The following is a 21768-nucleotide window of genomic DNA, read 5'->3' as shown; positions in this document are numbered from 1 at the left end:
TAAGCAAAGGAGTTAGCAATGAAATCCACTCCAAATTAGGGGAAGGGCTATGGTGAGGTAGTGAACTGGTAAAAGAGAGGATGAACCAAGCCCCTGGTCATTCCCCATAAATATGACCATGTCATCAGCACATAGTATCTAAACTTCACTGTCTCCATCCACACCTAGAAATTGGAGCCTCCTCCCCATTTCCCATCCATCACAAGAATCTCATACACACCCACTAAGGTATAACTCCTCACCATTAAACACTTGCAGTATGTCTCTCAGATCAGGAGCTCGAAATGCTATCCTCTGTTCCTCAGAGAAAGTTGTTGGTTTCTTCAGAATCAAGGTCTCACTCCTTGAGAAAACAAAAATTGACCCCCACACCTCTGAGTTTGTGTCCCTCTGAAACCACTGATGTGCAATACTCCTACCCCATTTATGCACTTGAATTGTCTTCTCTGGAAACCCTCGGAAAGGAGCGAGTGGATGCCTGACCTTGGAGCCAGAAGAAATGTGCTCGTGTCCACCTTTCCAGTTACACTCTGTGTGAAATCTGGGAAGATCTTGACCTGTCTGAAGGACAGTTTCTTCCTTCCAAAATGAAATCATTAACCTCTCCCTCTCTACCTCCTTGAGATCATATGAAATTGTATGAAAAAATACATTTAACAAAACAAATCTTTGGTACCTAAAAAAATTAATTTGTGCAAAAGTCACTGCATAAGTATGTGCTCCCAGGGAGGTGTCAGAAAATGAGGTTGCAGAGCCTGGCTTCTAGGTGTTTGAGACCTGTCAGGTATGAGAACACTGTCTAGAGAGTCCCCAGACCTTCAAAGGCTGCTGTCCAATATGGAGGCCTTCAGAATACCCTGAGATTTCAGGTTCTCTGGGAATAATGACAAACCCTTGGAAAAGAAGACATTAAACTAACAGGATCTAAATTTCATGTGTTTGTAAAGATCTTGCTACTGCCGTGTACTTGTGCAAATTCAGACACAAGGATGCTGCCTTTTCATTGTGACTTCTAAATTATGGGACCAAGATGGATCAATGGTTTGTACCAGGGCCAGAATATTTCTTAAGATTCAAGTCTGTTTTTGGAAATCTAAACAGAAAGATATAGAAGGACCTGGTCTCTTCTATATGCAGTTGAAAATTCAAATATAAAGGAATTGTCTCCAATTCTAGGTCCTTGGCAGGTAAAGAAGACTCAACCTTCCCATGATAAGAGAAGCACCTATTAAATGTGGGAACTTGAGTTGCATAATGACACCCGATGTGAATTGAATTTATGAAGTCACAGGGACTTGACACTGTAATGCCTTATTCTTAATACTGCTACTGTCCCAAATTCTGCAACTTCCCACAACAAAAATTCTCTACCACAGAATCTGGTCCATTCTCAATGTTTATAGAACAATCTAGCCATGATTTGTGAACAGAAATCTAAGGTAAATCTATACTCCATTTTTCTGCCCTGAGCATTGTTTTATTTTAATTGACCACAGATAACTTTAGTAGCTTTACATTACTTTCACAGCACAAAAGGACCATCTCTGGTCTCCCACACAAACCTTTGCATGACACCATTCACATCCCAGTGAGAAAAAAGATAACATGAGTCAAGAAGTGATAGGTACCCCCACCTATAAAGCTTCATCACATCCCCATCAGCCCCTGATTGTGAGAATAGAGATGGTCTCAATGTGAGAGTCAAAAAGTAAAGAGAAGAGTAAGGTCAGTCATTCCAGAAGAGTCATGTGATGTTGTCAGGTTTCCAAAAAGGTAAAAAGGCTTTTCCCTTTGTGGAAGCATGAGGCTTCTAGTATCTGGAGTTGAGACATATTCATGGGAAGAAAAAGAGGTCTGTAATTCTGTTGACCCATGAGATGATTTGAATAATTCATGGTTCTTTCATTTATTCAACAAAACTGAAATGATATACTACTATTTGCAAAGTATTAAATGAGGCTTTGGAGAATCAAAGATGAATACAGAAACCTAATATTCCTCAAGATATTTATATGGCTTTTATTTAGGGTACAAGGAAACAAATGCATTTCTCTAGGTGTTTTTAAGGTCTCTCTCTTCTCATCTTATACACTATTAGTGATCTCTTCCACTCCTTCAAATTCAGCATACACATGTGTGCAGTTGATTTCCATTTCTTTTATTTTTACTCAACTTTGTCTTGTAAATGCATATTAATATATTCAGTAGTAAATAAGCCACAGGAATCAGTAACTTAGGATGTCTAATATGTAACTTTTTTGCCAAACAAGTTGTCTCTTCTCTTGTACCCCATTTTCAAAATGTTACCAATATATACACACTGCCCAAAACCTAGTGCATTTACCTGCACTTTAGTCTCTACTGAGTCAGTATACTCTGGGTCCTTAACAGTTTTTAGCCATCTAATCTTCTTAATCATCACATTTATTGTTTTGCTTGTTTGATTAGGTATGTACCACTGTATTTAATCACTTTTACTTCAGATTTACTTCCCCCATGTCACCAAAAACAAGGGAAACATCTGAGTTTCAAAAAAAATGCTCTCTGCATTAGGGTTCTTTTGTGTATATGACAAAAATCAAATTAAACTAGAATAAGTAAAGAAAGAATAAAGGATAGGAGGACAGTTGCAACTTGAATCATAGTTTAATTTTGAAAGTCAAACATTGTCTTCCTAATCTGGTCTGTGTCTTTCTCCAATTCTATTTATTCAACCTATATTGACCCTTTTTCTCAGTTTGTGAAGGAAACATAAACCTCCTGGTATTAACTCCAGAAAAAAGAGAGCTTCTCTTCCCTGTTATAGAAAAAAGTTCAGATGCCTACAGGTGTTAGCCTGTAGGGTCAGGTGTCCATGTTAAAGTATCACTGTGTTGTCGCTGAAAGGAAACAAAAAGTGATGCTTCAGGAAGTGTCTATTTTACTGAAACTAAGTAAACATTAGTCTGAACTAGATCATGATAGCATAGGAAATATGTTTTAATCACTAGACCAACTTAGGAAAAAAAACTAAAAAACTAGTTAGAAAATAAGAAGACAAAATTTTATACTAGAAATATCTGTTTAACACAAAAGAAGGTAGTAAGGAGAAAGAGAAGAATGAAGCCTACAGTAGCCATAGAGAAAGCAAATAGCAGAAGAGTACATTTAATTACAGCCATATCAATAACTGCATTAAATGTCATGTGTTAATGCCTCAATTGAAATCAGAGATTGCTGACCTGGATAAAAAGCAAAATGCAACTACTGCTATTTATGAGACATAATCAAGGCAAAGAAAGGGCAAAAGTAAAAAACAGAAAAATACATACCATGCAAGCAGTAATCAAAAAAGGTCAATTATTTACATTAATATTACACAAAATAGACTTTAAGATTAATGTTATGAGAGAATGAAAGGGAAATTTCATAATTATAAAAGGTTCAGTACATTAAAAAGATATACCAGTTATAAATGTACATGCACCTGATAGAAGACTTCAAACTATTCAAAGCAAAAATGAAAGGAGAAATACACAATTCAGTAATGATAGTTCTAGATTTCAATAACTCACTCTCAAGAATGAGAGAACATTTTGTATGGAAACCATCATTTTTATAGAAGACATATACAAACTATCAACCAAGTTGACCTAAGTGGCAGCTATAGTCCGTTGTACCCAATGAATGAAGAATACAATCTTTTCAAATTCATAATGAAAATTTTTCTGTACACTCAGTATTTTAGGCCATAAACAAGTATTAATAAACTTAAAAGCTTGAAATAATAAAAATATATGTTCTCTGATTACTGCAGAATTAAATTTGAAACCCACAGCAGAAGTGAAACTCAGAAATCACCAAGTATTTTCTCATTACCAACACACTCTAAAAACTCCAAGGTTTAAAAAGCAAAACAACAAAACTGCAAAAGAAATTTAAGAATAAGTTGAACTGAATAAAAATTAAAACTAAATAATCAAAATGTATGAAATAAAATGAATTAAGTGCCCTTATATCATTAAACACTATATCAGAGGAGATGGTCTCAAATCAGAGATCCAAGTTTCCACTTCAAGGAACTAAGAAAGGAATAGTAAATTAAACCAGCACACCCACCCACCTCCCCCACACACACACACAAATATGTACAAAGACACACACACACAAAGAAAACAATAAATGTAAGAGCAGAAATAAATGAATAAGAAAGGATAAGAAATAGACAAAATAACTAAAACAATGTTTGTTTTTTAAAATCAATAATTTAGCAAAACATAAAAAAACTGACCACAAAAAAAGTGAAAAAGCAAATCACCAAAATCAGGAATAAAAGAGGAGACATTACCATGAATATTACAGAAATTAAAGGGGTAATAAAGCATTATTATAACTAACTTTATGCTTACAAATCAGACAACTTAGAATAGACAAATTCCTACAAAAACATACAAAAACTGATTCAAGGAGTGCAAAAAATCTAAATAATTCTAATACAAGTAAAATTTTTTAAACCCTTTTAATAAGACACACCCATAGTTATAGTGACAGTCTGCATATCAGTGGTTGCTTCGGAGTGGCAAGGGGAGTGGAATAGAAGGCAGGAATTACAAAGGGGCACAAGGAGTCTTTGGGAAGATGAATACACTCAATATATTGTTTTGATCATGGTTTCATGGGCATATACATGTCAAAACTCATTAAATTGTGTATTTGAAAAAAAAAAAAAAACACCCAGAGTGAGATGTCTTCTCTAGTGAATTCCACTGAATATTTAAAGAATAAATAAGTCTTTCAAAAATTTTCTTCAGAAACAGAGAAAGAGGAAGAAAACCTCAGCATATTGAGGGGAAAAGAAAAAGCCTCTTGGAATCCGAAGTGCATGTGTTTGTCTGGGACTAAGCTGGATCATGGAGAGGTACCCAATAAATGCTTAACACTAGATCACAGATAGCAGAGGCCTTTAGAAAACCACCGAACACAATGAATCTTCTCTCCACAATCAAAGTTTTGCACTGAACTTGGCATTTTAGAAATAAATAAATAAAAATTTCCCTTGTTATTCCTGTATTCAATTCATGTATTCACTTATAACCTCTGAAATACATGCAGGGAAGGGGTACTGCAGGGCCAAGGCAACTTTAGTGAAAGCACCAAAAAGAGCACGGCAACACAGAAGAGCTGGAAACTTTGTCTTCATGCTTCTCATATCTCAGATGCAGGGGCTTCTTCCCAAGTCTTACCTGCAGCATCTCCATTGTTGACCCCTGCAAACGACACTCCAGATCTACGATGAGATCTCTCACCAACTGGCTCTGCTGGACCAGCTCATTCTCAGAGTCTGCCATGGTACGTAGACCAACTTCCTCTTCATTGCTCAGCTTTTGCAGTTCCTTTAGTTCCTCAGTGTCCAAGATCACTCTCAGTTTTTTAAACTCTGCCTGCATATTTTGTCTCTCATGTTGTATTTGCTTCTTCAGGAATGAGAGAGAGAGGGAGACAGGGATAGGGACAGAGAGAGAGGAGGAAAGCAACTCTTGGGGAAACTGACTTTTCCTATCGTTTTCTATCACACTCCACAATAATCCCCCAAGTCTGCATTATTGATAACAACTCAGAGCCAGATTTGTTCCCTAGGTGTGGCTCAGACTTCACACATCTGTCCAGGATGCTTGTGCCTCCTTGCATTAGTCCTGACCTCCTCCCATCTCCCTCTGCCAAAAACTTGAATGCTGAGGATTGAACAATGAGCCACTGACAAATGTCTGCCCGAGAAGAGTCAAAGGCTAAAACACATGACAGGAATGGAATCTGAAATTCACTAGCCATCCTCACCAGAGACTCCCTCCATATGAACACCTCCCTTCCAGTATCTGTGTTCATTTGTGATATGTTCACTTTTCAGCACCCACCCCTCTCGGGAAAAGGATGAAGAAAAGGACTAGTCAAGTGACTTAACTGTCAGGGAACAAAGAGGAAAGCATCTGTTTGTGACTAACCCAAGGTCCTGTCCTGATAATCTAACTCCCTTAGGAAGTTTCACCTCCTACCTTCCAGGTAGCAATCTTTTCTCTGAAATCACATCCCAACTCCTCAGCTTCCTGCTGCTCCCCCTTCAGCCTCTCTAGATATACCTGGAGCATCTTCTGTGAGAAAAGAAACACACTAGGGTCAAGCTATGGGCTTTCTCAGCATCACTGTAGAGGAGAAATGAGGCAGATTTCCAAAGAGAATAGACCCTACAGAAACTGTGAGAACAGCAATTAGAATCTATCACCTAGAAGAAAACCTGAGGTGGGGAATGTGTTCTTTATGATTCAAGTGATAGAAGTCCCTGTATACTTGCCAAGAGAAGACTGGTTCTCTTTGTTCTAAAAGAAACCTGATCCTGCAGAAGGGAAACAACTTACACCTCAATCCACCCAGTGTCCTAGTTACCCCTCCTGTTCAAAGGGGTAATGAGAGCTTCTCTTGGGCACCAGGTGTCCACCTATTAGCACAACCTACAAGTGTCTGCTTCTGGCTAAGAGTCTGTGTGTAGAGTTATTACTTTGTAATTGGCAGAATGCACAGAGATTTCCTTCAGATGTAAGAGGGTGGAGATAGGAAGAAAAGAGATCACAGACCTCAGGTTCATGGTGATCAGGTAATTAAAGTCTAATGCAAAGTAGAGATTTCCCCTCAAGTACCATTTTCTGACCTGTCTTTTCTCCTCTCTGGTCTCTTACCTGGTACTTCTCAGCAGCCTCCTCCATGAGCAATGTGGGGTGACCACAGTGCTCCTGGGACTGCTCGCAAAGCCAGCAAATGACCTTCCCATCCTCCTCACAGAAGAGCAGGAGTTTCTCTCCATGGCGCACACACAGATTTCCCTCTTGCTCCTCCAGGCTCAGCTTGACCTCTTGGAGCCTCTCCATTATGTTGGCCAGGTGCCTATTAGGCTCATACATGATTCTGCACACACAGGGCAGCTGCTCTCCCCCTCTTGGTCAATCACTGCCTCCTTGTTTTTTGCAGTGATGCAGGCTTCACAGAAGGTGTGGCCACAGTCAAGGCTCAGGGGTTCTTTCAGAAGCTCCAGGAAAATAGGGCAGGTCACCTCCTCCTGTAGTTTCACTAAATGTCCTGAAGTCATTGCAGCCATTCCTCCGCTCCTACCTGTCCTGACTTCTGTGGGTTCTCTTGCTCACAGATCTCTGCATGATTGGGCAGGATAAAAAGGGGCAGAGTAAGAAAGATAGAAATACATAATACTAATTGTGTTTAAATCAAGTACAGTCTAAGATCAATTTATTGAAGGAAACAAAAGAAAACAGGGAGAAACAAGTGAAGGAGCTTGGTAACCTGGCCAAAAGGAAATTTCATAATAATTGTAAAAACTTCACTTTCAGTTCATCATTCATGTCACATGACAAATTCCATCCTTATCTGTGCAATGATTCTTATTATTTAATTTTACTAAGCAAAAGGATTACCTGATACCTTTTCTACTAAGATACTTGTATGATCCACCATCTATCTGCTTTTTCTTTCCCATGCCCCAAGAAGCATCCTCAATATCAAAAGGTAGAAACCACTTAATGATGTTGGACTTTTATACCCACTCTTTTCTCAGCATGGAGTGCTGCCCTTGATATCAGTATGACTCTCTCTTATACTTCAATAAACACTCTTCTTACATGTTCTTTCATCACAAACACCTGCTCTAACTAAACTATTTACAGTGTAACCATTGCCTTCATTTGCTGTACATATACAATGATTTCCTTTATTATCATGACATTATATATGACAACATGTTTGTATACATGATAAGAGCAAACCCTTTAATCAGATCTGCAAATAGAGAAAATTACTTATAAAGATCACATATCTGCAATACACAGAATAGGTTTGAACCTAATACATTAGGGGTCTGCCTTCAGAGCCCTGTCTCCTACCCCACTGAGTTAATCTAAGAAAAACAGAAGTAACTTCATGGGCCCAATTAATACTCAGAGCAATGGGTGTTGTGGAAAGGAAGAGATCAAAACCAGCTGGGAAGTTCTGCAAAGACTTCAGTGTGCAAATATTGATTTCAACTTGGCCTGGAAATATGTCAAGGACATTGATAGGGGTCCAAAGATGTGTGTGTGTGAGGATGGTGGGGAGGGAGTTAGTATAAATAGACTCATAGGATCACACAAGTCAGATATCTAAAAATGTATGAACACAGATGATATGAATGTCAGCCTTGAGGGAAAAAAAGGCTCAAAATGTTACGCTAGATCTTTCAACTAATTATCACTGATGAAGAAATACATGCTGTCAACTGGACTAACATCCATACACAGTAAGATGAGTCAAAACAGAGGATTTAAACCACTGTGAACTTGATATTCACCTGGGAAGTAATAGTAAATAAAAATTCAGTCATACACATGTATGTACATATATGTGTACATGTGTGTGTATGTGACAAAAGAGCAGATGTTAAAAAATACTACTATAGAGACCTACATGTTGTTCAGAAATCAAATAATGGGGGTAAATAAGGGTTATCCACGAAGTCCCACTTGAAAATCTAAGGGTTGAACCTAAAACTGAGGAAGATGAAGGAAACATGCAATGAGAGATGAAAAAATGTTTTAGAAGGAGGAAATGACTTACTCCTGGAAGACATAGCATCTCATATAGGTTTCAAAATGCCAGTGTGGCTGGTGGGCAAAAAACTGATAGGCCTTTGGTATCACAAGAGGCTGTAAAGATATTATGAACTTCCCAAATTATGTAACATTCAAAAACTCTTTTCCAGAGGCAAGAAGAAGTTATCAATGTTTTCCCATCAGAGAAGTGTAGGGGCATAATTAGCTATGCACTTGGGCTGTGAGATGTTGGATGGATCCAGTGTAGAATTGGAAGGATCAGGTAGGATCATTTTTCACAAGATTGTGAAAATTGTGACTCTAATCTCCAAATTTGTCTCTTTAAGGCCCCTGGACGCTGCTTCTCATTGTCTTTTACTAGGTAATCAGTCCTTTGCAGCACTAGGCTTATCTAATCAGTTGTGGTTTCACACACATCCATCTGGCCTGGTTCCTTACAAAGCTTAGATTATGGAGATAACATACCTCCTGTAAGGAGCATCTCTGAGAGCTCACCTGAAGCAGCCTTGTCCAATGCTGGGTCTCCTGTCTGGTAACCCTCAGCTAAGCTTAGTGAATCTGCAGTTTATGTCTTATGAGGTTGTGTAGGTGGAATTGGTGATTCAGATTGGAAAACACTGCTGGTGGTCTGTCAGAAGGGGTATCACAGAGTGGTAGCACAGTGATGCTCATTCTTCAACCTGGACTCACCATGGCCTTGTGGCCCTAGCCTAGGCTCAGCAGTTCTATCAGGAGCTCCAGGAAAATGAGGCTATGAAACAATAAACAAAGAAATAGAAGATCTCAGAAGATATTCATGTCTTGATGATTACCAAAGTTTGTTGGGAAAAGAGAGATCTCCAGTATGAGACCACCAATAAGTTTCCCTTTGCTCTGCCCAAGAGAGGGAGAAGCTACAAACGCTGAATAGAGGTAAACTGAGACCTACTGAAACTCTCCATTTGTGCCATGTTCATCATACAGGAAGGGAACCTGATAAAGAACAAGACTGGAATTTAGATGGGGGCAGAGTCAAGATGGCGGTGTGGGAAGATGCAGAGATCGCATCTCCCCAAAAATAGATTGGTTGCTGAAGGCCAGCAGGGGACCTGAGGCCCAAGAAGACCAAAGGAACCCTGGAGCAACTGGGTAGGACCTGGGGGAAGTCAGGAGGGTGGGGAAGGGGAAGCCGGACGGGACCAGTACCCCTGGGGGGTGGCAGGCTGAGGGGGAAGGTTCCTGCCTGAAGAGACCCTTGGGGGCTGGGGAGATGGGAAAACTGCTACTGGGTTTCCCCTGCCTAGGAGGCCAGGAGGCCTGCTGAGCTCCCAGGGCTGGGAGCCTGCTGGGCTTCCCAGGGGGGTCCTCCGCCCTCCAAGGCCCCCTCCAGGCTGCCTGGGTCCTAGGGTTGTGGGAGGGAGGGAGAAGGATGAGGAGGTGAAGAGGCAGACTCGTGAGGGTTGGGGCTTTGAGATCAAGGGACAGGGAAGCAAGAGGGTGTTTCATCTTTCCTATTGGGCACAGAGGCCAACTGGGCTCCCGGGCCTGGTCCTTCACTCTCCGGACCCTCCTCCAGCACGTGGGTCCTGGGGGTGTGGTGGGGAGGTGGATGGGAGGGGGTAGGGGGAGAGCAGACAGTGGGAAGAGATCTCTCTAGGTCAGAAGAATAGGGGAGGTGCCTCTGGGTATTTCTTCTGGGTGGGTCCTCCACCTTCTAAGGCCCATCTGGGCCTTTGGGGCCATTGGTGGGCCGTTGGTACAGGAGGGAAGAGGTGGGGGGAGAAGAAGAGAGGTGGAAGGGGGGAGGAACCCTCTGGGATCAGAGAATTAGGGGAGGAGCAGAAGACATTTATGCTACCCACTGGCCCAGGAAGCCTGCTGGGCTCTGGGGCCTGGTCTCCAACTCTCCAGGGTCCCCTCCCAGATGTGTTGGTCCTGGGGGCGTTGGCCCCAGGGGTGTGGGAGCATGGCAGGGGAAGGGGAAGAGAGGCAGACTGGTGGTGGGATATTCCAGGATCAGAGGACCAGGGGAGGTACAGAGGACCTTTCCCCAACCCACTTGGGCCTGGTGGGCCTGGTGGGCTCCCAAGTCTGGTCCCTCATACTCTGGGGCCCTCTCCAGCTGAGTGGGTCATACAGGTGTGGGAGGGAGGGAGGAGAGGGGAAGATGAAGAGAGGCAGATAGTGGTGGGGGGGACCTTGTAGGACTGGAGAAGCGGGGGAGATGCTGCAGGAAATCTCCCTACCCACTTGGCACTGGGAGGCCTGGTGTTTGGTCCTCCAGGGGCCCTTCTAGGTCTCACTGGTCCTAGGGGTGTAGAAAAAAAGCAGGAGAGAAGAGGAGAGGTGGGCAGGGGAGGCAGCTTTCTGGGATTGGAGGATCAAGGGAGGTGGGGAAGGTAATTCCCCTGCCCACTAGCCCTGGGAAGCCTGTTAGACTCATGGACCTGGTCTTTCACACTCCAGGGCCCCCTCCAGCTGCTTGGAACATAGGAGAGTGGGGGGGTGGGGGAAAGGAAGAGAGGCAAATAGGGTCCCTATGAGAATGGGAGATCTGGGGAAGTGCTGCAGGTGTTACCCTAGCCCAGTTGGCCCTAGGAAGCCTGTTGGGCATCAGAGTCTGGTCTCCTGCCTTCCAGTGCCCCCTTCTACTGTGAGGGTCCTAGGGGAATATGAGGGATGGGGATAGGAAGAAGAGAACCCAAGGGGGAGCGAGCCTGTGAAATTGGAGGGCTAGGGAAGGTGCCTAGAATTTCTCCCACCAACTCGGGCCCTGGGAGGCTGCTGGGTACATGGACCTAGTCCTTTGCCCCCAGGACCAGAGGCATTCCTGGGCCCCTCAACCTCATTGGGCCTAAGCCCCATTCCCCACCACCACCACCAGGGCCTTTTCTAAGCATAGGCACTGCCCATTGTCTAACCCCCCGCCCCCACAGCAGGCCTTTGTCTAAGCCCCACCCCCACAGCCAAGCCCTTGTCTGGCTTTTTTTTTTTCTTTTTCTTTTCTTTTTTTTTTCTTCCTACCTCCTCACTTTGGCTATTGCAATTGTTTTACCTTCCAGTTGTTGCTCTATCTATTTTTTTAAAATTTTTTCTAACACATCAATTACTTTCCTATTCTTATCATATTTTTTATCTTGCTATTGTTCTGCTGTTCTCCTACTTTTTTATATATATTTTTTCATTTTCCTGCTCCACAGGGCTTGTGGGATCTCGATTCACAAGGCTGGGGTCAGGCCTGATCTCCTGAGGTAGGAGCTCTGAATCCAAAACATTGGACTAACAGCAAAACCCAGTTCCCAGGGAATATTCATCAGAGTGAGGTCTCCCAGAGGTTCTCACCTCAACACCAAGACCCAGCTATACTCAACAGCCTACAAACTCCAGTGCCTGAAACCTCAGGCCAAACACAGAGTGGGACAGGAACACAATCCCACCCATCCAAAGTGGGAGGAAAATGAGATGACAAAAAATTATGTCACAGATGAAGGAACAAGGTAAAAATACACAAGACCAAATAAATGAGGCGGAAATAGGAAAATTGCCTGAAAAATAATTCAGAGAAATGAGAGTAAAGATGATGCAAAATCTTGATTACAAAATAGAGAAAATACAAGAAACAATTAATAAGGACTCAGAAGAACTAAAGAGCAAACAAACAGTAATGGACAACAAAATAACTGAAACTGAAAATACTCTAGATGGTATAAACAACAGAATAACTGAGGCAGAAGAATGAATAAGTGAGGCGGGAGATAAAATGGGGGAAATTACTACCACAGAGCAGGAAAAAGAAAAAAGAATAAAAAAAAATGGAAGACAGTCTCAGAGACCTCAATGACAACATAAAGCACACCAACATTCAAATGATAGGTGTCCCAGAAGAAGAAGAAGAAAAAAAGGATATGATAAAATATTTGAAGAGGTTATAGTGGAAAACTTCCCCAACATAGGAAAGGAAATAACTAATCAAGTCCAAGAAATGCAAAGTCCCATACAGAATAAATCCAAAGAGAAATACACCAAGGCACATATTAATCAAATGAAAATTAAACACAAAGAAAAAATATTAAAAGCAGCAAGAGAAAAGCAACAAATAACATATAGGGGAAAACCCATAAGAATAACAGCTGATCCTTCTGCAGAAACTCTGCAGGCCAGAAGGGAGTGGCAGCAGATAATTAAAGTCTTGAAAGAGAAAAGCCTACAGCCAAGAATACTCTACCCAACAAGAATCACATTCAGATTTGACAGAGAAATCAAAAGCTTTGCAGACAAGCAAAAGTTAAGGGAATTCAGCACCACCAAACCAGTCTTAAAACAAGTGCTAAAGGAACTTCTCTAAGTAGGAAACACAAGAGAAGGAAAAGACCTACATAAACAAACCCAAAACAATTAAGAAAATGGTAATAGGAACATACATGTCAATAATCACCTTAAATGGAAATGGAATAAATGCTCCAACCAAAAGACACAGACTGGCTGAATGGATACAAAAACAAGACCCTTCTCTATGCTGCCTACAAGAAACCCACTTCAGACCTAGGGACACATATAGACTGAAAGTAAAAGGAGGGAAAAAGATATTCCATGCAAATGGAAGGCAAAAGAAAGCTGGAGTAGCAATACTCATATCAGACAAATCAGACTTTAAAGTAAAGACTATTACAAGAGACAAGGAAGGACACTACATAATGTCCAAGGGATCAACCCAAGAAGAAGATATAACAATAGTAAATATCCATGCACCCAGCATAGGAGTGCCTCAATACATAAGGCAATTGCTAACATCCATAAAAGGGCAAATCAACAGTAACACAATAACAGTAGGAGACTTTGACACTCCACTTACATCAATGGACAGATCATCCACACAGAAAATAAATAAGGGCACACAAGCTTTAAATGACACATTAGACCATCTCGACTTAAGTGATATTTATAGGACATTCCATCCAAAAACTACAGAATACACTTTCTTCTCAAGTGCACACGGAACATTTTCCAGGATAGATCACATCTTGGGTCACAAATCAAGCCTCAGTAAATTCAAGAAAATTGAAATCGTACCAATCACAAGCACTGAAATTGAGACTGATTAAAAATCTCCCAACAAACAAAAGCCCAGGGCCAGATGGCTTCACAGGTGAATTCTATCAAATATTTAGAGAATAGTGAACACTTAACGCTTCTCAAACTCTTCCAAAATATAGGAGAAGGTGGGACATTCCCAAACTCATTCCACGAGGCCACCATCACCCTGATACCAAAACCAGATAAAGATGTCACAAAAAAAGGAAATTACAGGCCAATATTACCGATGAATATAGATGCAAAAATCCTCAAAAAAAACTAGCTAACAGAATCCAACAGCACATTTAGAAATCATACACCATGATCAACTTGGGTTTATCCCTGGGATGCAAGGATTCTTCAATATATGCTAATTAATCAATGTGATACATCATATTAAAAAATTGAAGGATAGGACTTCTTAGGTGGCACAGTGGTTAAGAGTCCACCTGCTAATGCAGGTGACACGGGTTTGATCCCTGCTCCAGGAAGATCCCACATGCTGCAGAGCAACTAAGCACGTGGGCCGCAACTGTTGAGCCTGTGCTTTAGAGCCTGTAAAAAAAAAAAAAAAAAAATTGAAGGATAAAAACCATATGATCATCTCCATAGAGGCAGAAAAAGCTTTTGACAAAATTCAACATCCATTTATGATTAAAAAAAAAAAACTCTCCAGGAAATGGGCATAGAAGGAAATTAACTCAACATAATAGAAGCCATATATGACAAACCAACAGCCAACATCGTTCTAAGTGGTGAAAAACTGAAAGTATTCCCTTTAAGAACAGGAACAAGACAAGGGTGTCCACTCTCACCATTATTATTCAACAGAGTTTTGGAAGTGTTAGCCACAGCAATCAGAGAAGAAAATGAAATAAAAGGAATCCAAATTGGAAAAGAAGAAATAAAACTGTCACTCTTTGCAGATGACATGATTTTATACATAGAAAACCCAAAAGATTCTACCAGAAAACTTCTAGCACTAATCAATGAATTTAGTAAAGTAGCAGGATATAAAATTAATGCACAGAAATCTCTTGCATTCCTATACACTAACAACAAAAGAGCAGAAAGAGAAATTAAGGAAACTCTCCCATTTACCATTGCAACAAAAAGAATAAAATACCTAGGAATAAACCTGCCAAAGGAGTCAAAAAATCTGTATGCAGAAAACTATAAGACACTGATTTAAGAAATTAAAGATAATACAAACAGATGGTTTGACAAACCATATTCTTGGATTGGAAGAATCAACATTGTGAAAATGACTGTACTACCCAAAGCAATTTAGAGATCCAACACAATCCCTATCAAATTACCAATAGCATTTTTCACAGAAATAGAAAAAGAAATCTTATGATTTGTATGGAAAAGCGAAAGACCCCAAATAGCCAAAGTAATCTTAAGAATGAAAAATGGAGTTGGTGGAATTAGCCTTCCTGACTTCAAACTATAGTACAAGGCCACAGTGATCAAGACAGTATGGTACTGGCACAAAAATAGAAAGGAAGATCAATGCAACAGGACAGAGAATGCAGAGGTAAACCCATGAACATACGGGCACCTTCTCTTTGACAAAGGAGGCAAAAATATACAATGGAAAAAAGACAGCCTCTTCAATAAGTGGTGCGGGGAAATTTGGACAGCTACATGTAAAAGAATGACATTAGAACACTTCCTAACACCATATACAAAAATAAACTCAAAATGGTTTAAAGACCTAAATGTAAGGCCAGACACTATAAAACTCCTAGAGGAAAACATAGGCAGAACACTCTATGACATCCATCAAAGCAAGATCCTTTTTGACCCACCTCTTAGAATAATCGAAATAAAATCAAGAATAAATAAATGGGACCTAATGAAACTTAAAAGCTTTTGCACAGCAAAAGGAACCATAAACAAGACTAAAAGGCAACCCTCAGAATGGGAGAAAATACTTAGCAACAAAGCAACTGACAAAGGATTAGTCTCCAATATATACAAGCAGCTCATGCAGCTTAATACCCAAAAAGCAAATAACCCAATTCACAAATGGGCAGAACACCTAAATAGACATTTCTCCAAAGAAGACATGCAAATGGCTAACAAATAAATGAAAAGATGCTCAACATCATGAATCATTAGAGAAATGCAAGTCAAAGCCACAATGAGGTATCACCTCACACCGGTCAAAATGGCCATCATCAAAACATCTAGAAACAATAAATGTTGGAGAGGGTGTGGAGAAAAGGGAACTCCTCTGCACTGTTTGCAGGAATGTAAGTTGGTACAGCCACTGTGGAAAACAGTTTGGAGTTTCCTTATAAAACTAAAAATGAAATTACCATATGACCCAGTAATCCCACTGCTGGGCATATACCCTGAGAAAACCATAATCCAAAAAGAAACATGTACCACAATGTTCATTGCATCACTATTTACAATATCCAGGACATGGAAGCAACCTAAATGCCCATCAACTGATGAATGAATAAAGAAGATGTGGCACATCTATACAATGAAATATTACTCAGCCATAAAAAGGAATGAAATTGAACTATATTTAATGAGGTGGATAGACCTAGAGACTGTCATACAGAGTGAAGTAAGCCAGAAAGAGAAAAACAAATACCTTATGCTAACTCATATATATGGAATCTAAAAAAAATGGTACTGATGAACCCAGTGACAGGGCAAGAATAAAGATGCATATGTAGAGAATGGACTTGAGGACACGGGGTTTGGAGAGGCAAAGGAGAAGCTGGGATGAAGTCAGAGAGTAGCACAGACAGAGATACACTACAAAGTGTAAAATAGATAGCTAATGGGAAGTTGCTGTATAACAAAGGGAGATCAACTCGATGATGGGTGAATCTTTAGAGGGTCAGGACAGGGAGGGTGGGAGACAGTCATGGGAGGGAGGGGATAAGGGGAAATATTTCTAAATACAGCTGATTCACTTTGGTGTATCTCAAAAACTGGTACAAATGTGTAAAGCAATTATATTCCAATAAAGAGCTTAAAAAAAAAAAAAGAATGAGACTGAAGGTGAACCAGAAATGTAATCCAGCTAAAGGTACAGATGCTGAAAATAGCTAGTGGGCATATACAGTTGCCCCTGGCTGCAAAGACTATGGCCCACATCAGGCTCTGATGAATAACAAGATCAGAGGTAAACATATGACTAGAGCTGTGATCCAAATATGGTGATGGTGGCTCCAATTATTGCTCATCCCATTCAACATCCAACCAATGCTGAGCTGCATGAAGAGCCTATAGAGAAGGGAGGAGAAGAGCATGTATTCAGCCATGAGGTTGCAGAATTTATTTTCCCTTCAGGGCTCCAAGGAGCTAATGTCAAACAGCCACAGCCACAATAAATACAGAAGGAACTTGTCCTCACACATGAAGAATGACCCCCCCCCTTCCCTAAGCAGTGACCCAAGGGTTCCCCAGCAATCAGAGAGACAATTGTAGGAACATGAGTGGCATCTGCCTGATAAAACTTCAGGTCAGTTTGCTGCCATGGTGTCAGGTGATTGAACCTTACAAGTTGGTTTTCTGACATCTGACCTCAGGAGAACACAAAGTCAATATATCTCAGAGGTAACAGCTATAGATAAGCCAAAAGGACATAAAATGACAATAAATATATAAAAGATGTAGATACAGAAATTTCTTTTATTGTGACTCCAGTAAAATTGTGTCCCTAAGCATGATAGCCACAAGTTATGGATGTTATATGGGAAAGGGTCACTTTTCCTGAATAGAATTGGAAAGTGAAATAGTGTTTTGTTTTATTTCCCAGACAGTCATCTAGTATTATTTAATATAAACTTCTTACAACACTAGCAAAATAAAACCTGAAGCAGAAAAGTAACAAAATCATTTCTAAAACCCTGTAGTAATTGGCCTGACAGAGGTGCACTGTTTGAGTTCAGAAGACAAGGGTCTACCACTGACTATGGCTGAGAGGGTGACAAGGAATATGCAGCAGAGGTGATAATCTCCATAGTCAACCTTGATGAAGTAAGATTTGGTCAGATGAGGGGAAATCATGGTGAGGAAAGAGAAAAAACTTCAGGTCAGTTGGCTGCCATGGTGTCAGGTGATTGAACCTTACAAGTTGGTTTTCTGACATCTGACCTCATGAGAACACAAAGTCAATATATCTGGTGTCATCCATGTGCCTGAGAAAGCTGGTGCAGCTGTACCTTCTATAGGAAGGAGAAGGGGAAATAACATATAGATTCTGCTAACTTACTTCCCTTGGGGGGCTCATGATGTTGTTATAATAATAAATCTCAGACAACTTTTTATATTCATAACACCAGTCAAGTAACAAGTTTTTTAAAGTAAAAGTTAGATGTCACTGTTATTAGAAGTTCGATGCTTCCAGATGTCACTTCTGGCATTCCTCCCACGTGCTCCTCTTGCCCCTGACCTCTCAGCTGAGCTGGTTCTGGGTGTCAGATCCTGCTCCAGGAGAAGGAAGAGCAGGTTAGAGATGTAAGGAACAGCAGCACTTCCCTGTGTCTGGACCAGTGAATACATAAAAGGCTACAGAGTCTGCCAGCTGTCACACCATCAGGCTCCTGAGCACAGACAGGCTGAGGGGATGAGAATTTATCTATGTGGTTATGCAGAAATACTACATTGTTACACTGATAGAAATTTAAATATCAGGACTCAAGAGACCCCTCAGCCTTTGCTCTTGTTGTTGAGGGTGAAACTTTCTACCTCTGAAAAACCAGGGATCCTGGCTGTCCTCAGCAAAGTGCAGTTCAGACTTGCAGAATGGGAAGGAACTGTGGGTAGATTCAGACTAGAGAAATCAACAGTCCCTCCAAGGAAGAAACAAAGCCTTTCTCTTCTTCCAACCCCCATTCCTCTAAGACTCCCCTCCCCCATACTGATCTTCAGTCAACACTCTTTTTCCAAAGCAAATAGAAGTGATTTTTCTTTTCCTTCTAGAGAGCAAGGGAAACAAAGAGAATGTTGAACAGGCTACAGGAGAAAGATAACCTGGCCTGAAAGAGTTAATCATTCCTTGTTTTACTTTAGCTGTCACTAATCTGTAATTACTAGATTTTTACTTCACAAAGCTAACTCCCTGATACTTAACTCTGTGTGTTACATTCTGCCTCTCTCTCACTAACTTTATTTACAACTTGGAAGCTGCATTCCATACAAACATTGTAACAAAATCATTCCTATAGTTTGTTTTGCATTTCAGAAAGAAGGTTCCCAGCTGACAAAACTTAGAAAAACACAAACTGCCAGGCAAACAGACAATCAACAAACTGCCAGACCCTAGTTACCAGGTGGCCTGATGCCAGCTATGACTGTTTTGAAATATTGCAAAGGAAAAAAGAATAATGCAAAGGAAAAAGAATGCAAGACCTCCACCAACTAGATCCTTATCACATACCCCAGACAGTGAGCCCCCATGTATAACATCTTTCCTGACTCCCAAGGAGGGGGGGCACAGTTTTTGAGGTGCTAGCCTGCTGTGTCTTCCCTTCTCCTGGCAAAGAAAAATAAAGCCATCTTGCTCTTCCTCCAAAATCTCTGTCTTCAAAATTTCTATTAGGCCTGGGTGCACAGAATGGCCATTATTAAGGCAACACTCTCAGCAGGAAGCCTGCAAGCTGCGCCTTCTCCCCCTTTAGAATAGTTTCCATCCAACAAATTAAACCCACCCTGTTGCAGAAACCAATCCCATGAGAAACCAAGCACCACACACTCAGAGGGTTGAGGAACTCAAGTTTATTGAGCCGGCAGACCCAGATGAGCTAATGCTCCAAAATTCTGGGGCCCCGCTTCAGGGGAATCCTTTCCTTATATAGGCTAAGGCATATAGCTATAGTTGGCACAGACTGATTGGTTGGTTTAAACAGGGCTCTAGCTGAGTGGGCACAAATTGATTTGTTACACAATTACTATCGGTTACAGGCAATTACAGAGCATGGGAGTTGCTGTGGGTTACACGCAGGGAGTGGGGGGGTTCCAAACAGGAAGTTGCAAGAGCAGGAGCAGGACATTCCATACTTATCAGAACATCTTAAGGTTACAGTTGATTGCTAGATAATCTTGTTCTTATCGTGGCACTGCAAGCAGTTTTTACAGAAACACAGCTAGCATAAAGTTATAAACGTAAAAATTCCCTCATCATTCCCCTCTCTTGACGCCCTTGAAAATTTCATAAGGCATCAACTTCTTGGTCATCCAGGCCCAAAGGCTGATATAAAGGTGGCCTGGATGTCACAACCATCTGTAATTTTATAGTTTCCAGGAGCGAGGAGATGAACTTGACAAGGCAGTTTAGGATGCAAGGACCAAATAGGAAAACCACAAAGAGCATGAGAAGTGGCCCAGCCAGAGGCATAAGCCATTTTGCCCAGTCTCAGTAGTTATTCCAGTTTAACCAGGAACTGTCTATCCCCTTTCTCCTCTTTGTTATTTTCCCAGGACCTTGAATATACCATAGGGCCTTGAGAGGCATATGGACATCTGTCAGCTTAGGTTCTTGTGTTGGGTCAAATTGGCTTTGATTCCCTCTGGTGGTATTAATGGCACTTACTGGGACAGCAATGAGTTGGGGCTCCATTATGGGTAGGCAAAGCCAGCAATTTCTTGCCAGAGTGGGGTTTGTAATATTTAAAAGGTGATGTGTGACATTTAGCAACTGGCCCAGGTTAGGGCCTGGGGCTCTAAGTCTAGGTCTGGGTATCCTTATCATGGGGAGTCGTAGAGGAGGTGTAGGCCCTTCATGTAACTCTTCATATTTGATATCTATTCCCCCTGGCCCTGGTCTGTAGCCAACCAGGTAGTGGTTTCCAGGTGGCCTGTCATCAGTAAATCCTGTCCCGTCCCATAAGTCGTCATCCCAGTCTGCCGCTCCTGGAGCAAGGAGCAGGGCTATAGCAACAATTATCCCAAGCACCCAATAGCAAGCAAGCAACTTATAAGCACAAGGAAAAACAGCACGAGTAAAGTCCTTTTCCCCCATGTCCAATCTTCAGGAGCAGCAGATGCTAATCCCACAGCTAGATTCAGTGCTAAAAGTGTAGCTAGAATCAAGAAAAAGGGATTACAGTCCATGGGGAGGTAATAACAGTCTTATCTGTCCTTTTGCTATGGCATCCTTTCTTAGGTTTCCGCTGTCTGGGTGGTTGATTTCTCAAGCTTCTTCCTTGCGTAGACTGACCAGCTTCTAGGAGTGGTCAGAGCAGGGCTGAAGATCTCAGATGGGATCTGATTGCCTCCGTAGGAAGACCCGAAGTGGCTGGTTTGGATAAGTTTTTGCAGTCCAGGTCTCTTGTCTTTCTAGAGCTGTTTTTTCTTCACCCGGGTATGGTGGATCCACAATGCTATTCCTGTAACTTTAATAGCAGTTGGGATTGCCAGTATGACTGTGTGGGGGCCAGTCCAAACTGGCTGAAGTGGTTCCTTTTTCCAATCCTTTACCCACACTTCATCTCCTGGCTGATAGGGATGAACCCAATTTCCCAAAGGAAGGGGAGTCCTTTCTAGAGCTTCTCAAGAAATATGGTAAAAAACTTTTCCCAGGGCCTGGAGGTGCTGTGACATCTCCAGATCAGCTATTTGTTATAAGTCTCCCATTAGTCTCCCTATTGTTGGAGGGCTTCTCCTGTATAAGATTTCAAAGAGAGAATTGCCTGAGGGCCTCATGGTGCACCTAGCATGGAGCAAGGCTAGAGGCAACATATTAATCCAGAGCAATTGTGTTTCCTGACAGAGCTTAGCTAACTTAGTTTTAAGGGTTCAATTCATGCGTTCCACTTTCCCTGAGCTTTGTGGTCTGTACACAGCGTGAAGCTTCCATTTGATTCCCAGTGTCCTGGATATAGTTTGGATTATTTCAGATACAAAAACTAGCCCGTTATCAGACCCTATGGAAAGAGGTAGTCCATATCTAGGGATTATATCTCTTAGTAGGGCCTTGGCAACTTCTCGTGCTCACTCAGTGCATGTGGGGTAGGCTTCAACCCACCCCAAGTAGGTGCAGACTATTACAAGTAGATATCTATAACCTCAGCAAGGCTTGACTTCAGTAAAGTCTATTTCTAAATCTTCAAAGGGCAGT

The 21768-nt window shown here is 41.3% G+C and overlaps 1 pseudogene; it reads right to left on the bottom strand.

The window, feature by feature from the left end:
- Positions 1–271: 271 nt before the first annotated feature.
- LOC130831276 (tripartite motif-containing protein 5-like) lies at positions 272–7114 on the bottom strand (annotated as a pseudogene).
- Between the last annotated feature and the right edge of the window lie 14654 nt (positions 7115–21768).

Source organism: Hippopotamus amphibius, chromosome 11, assembly GCF_030028045.1.
Source record: "Hippopotamus amphibius kiboko isolate mHipAmp2 chromosome 11, mHipAmp2.hap2, whole genome shotgun sequence".
NCBI classification, from domain to species: domain Eukaryota; kingdom Metazoa; phylum Chordata; class Mammalia; order Artiodactyla; family Hippopotamidae; genus Hippopotamus; species Hippopotamus amphibius.
This window is presented reverse-complemented; position numbering and strand designations above follow the sequence as displayed.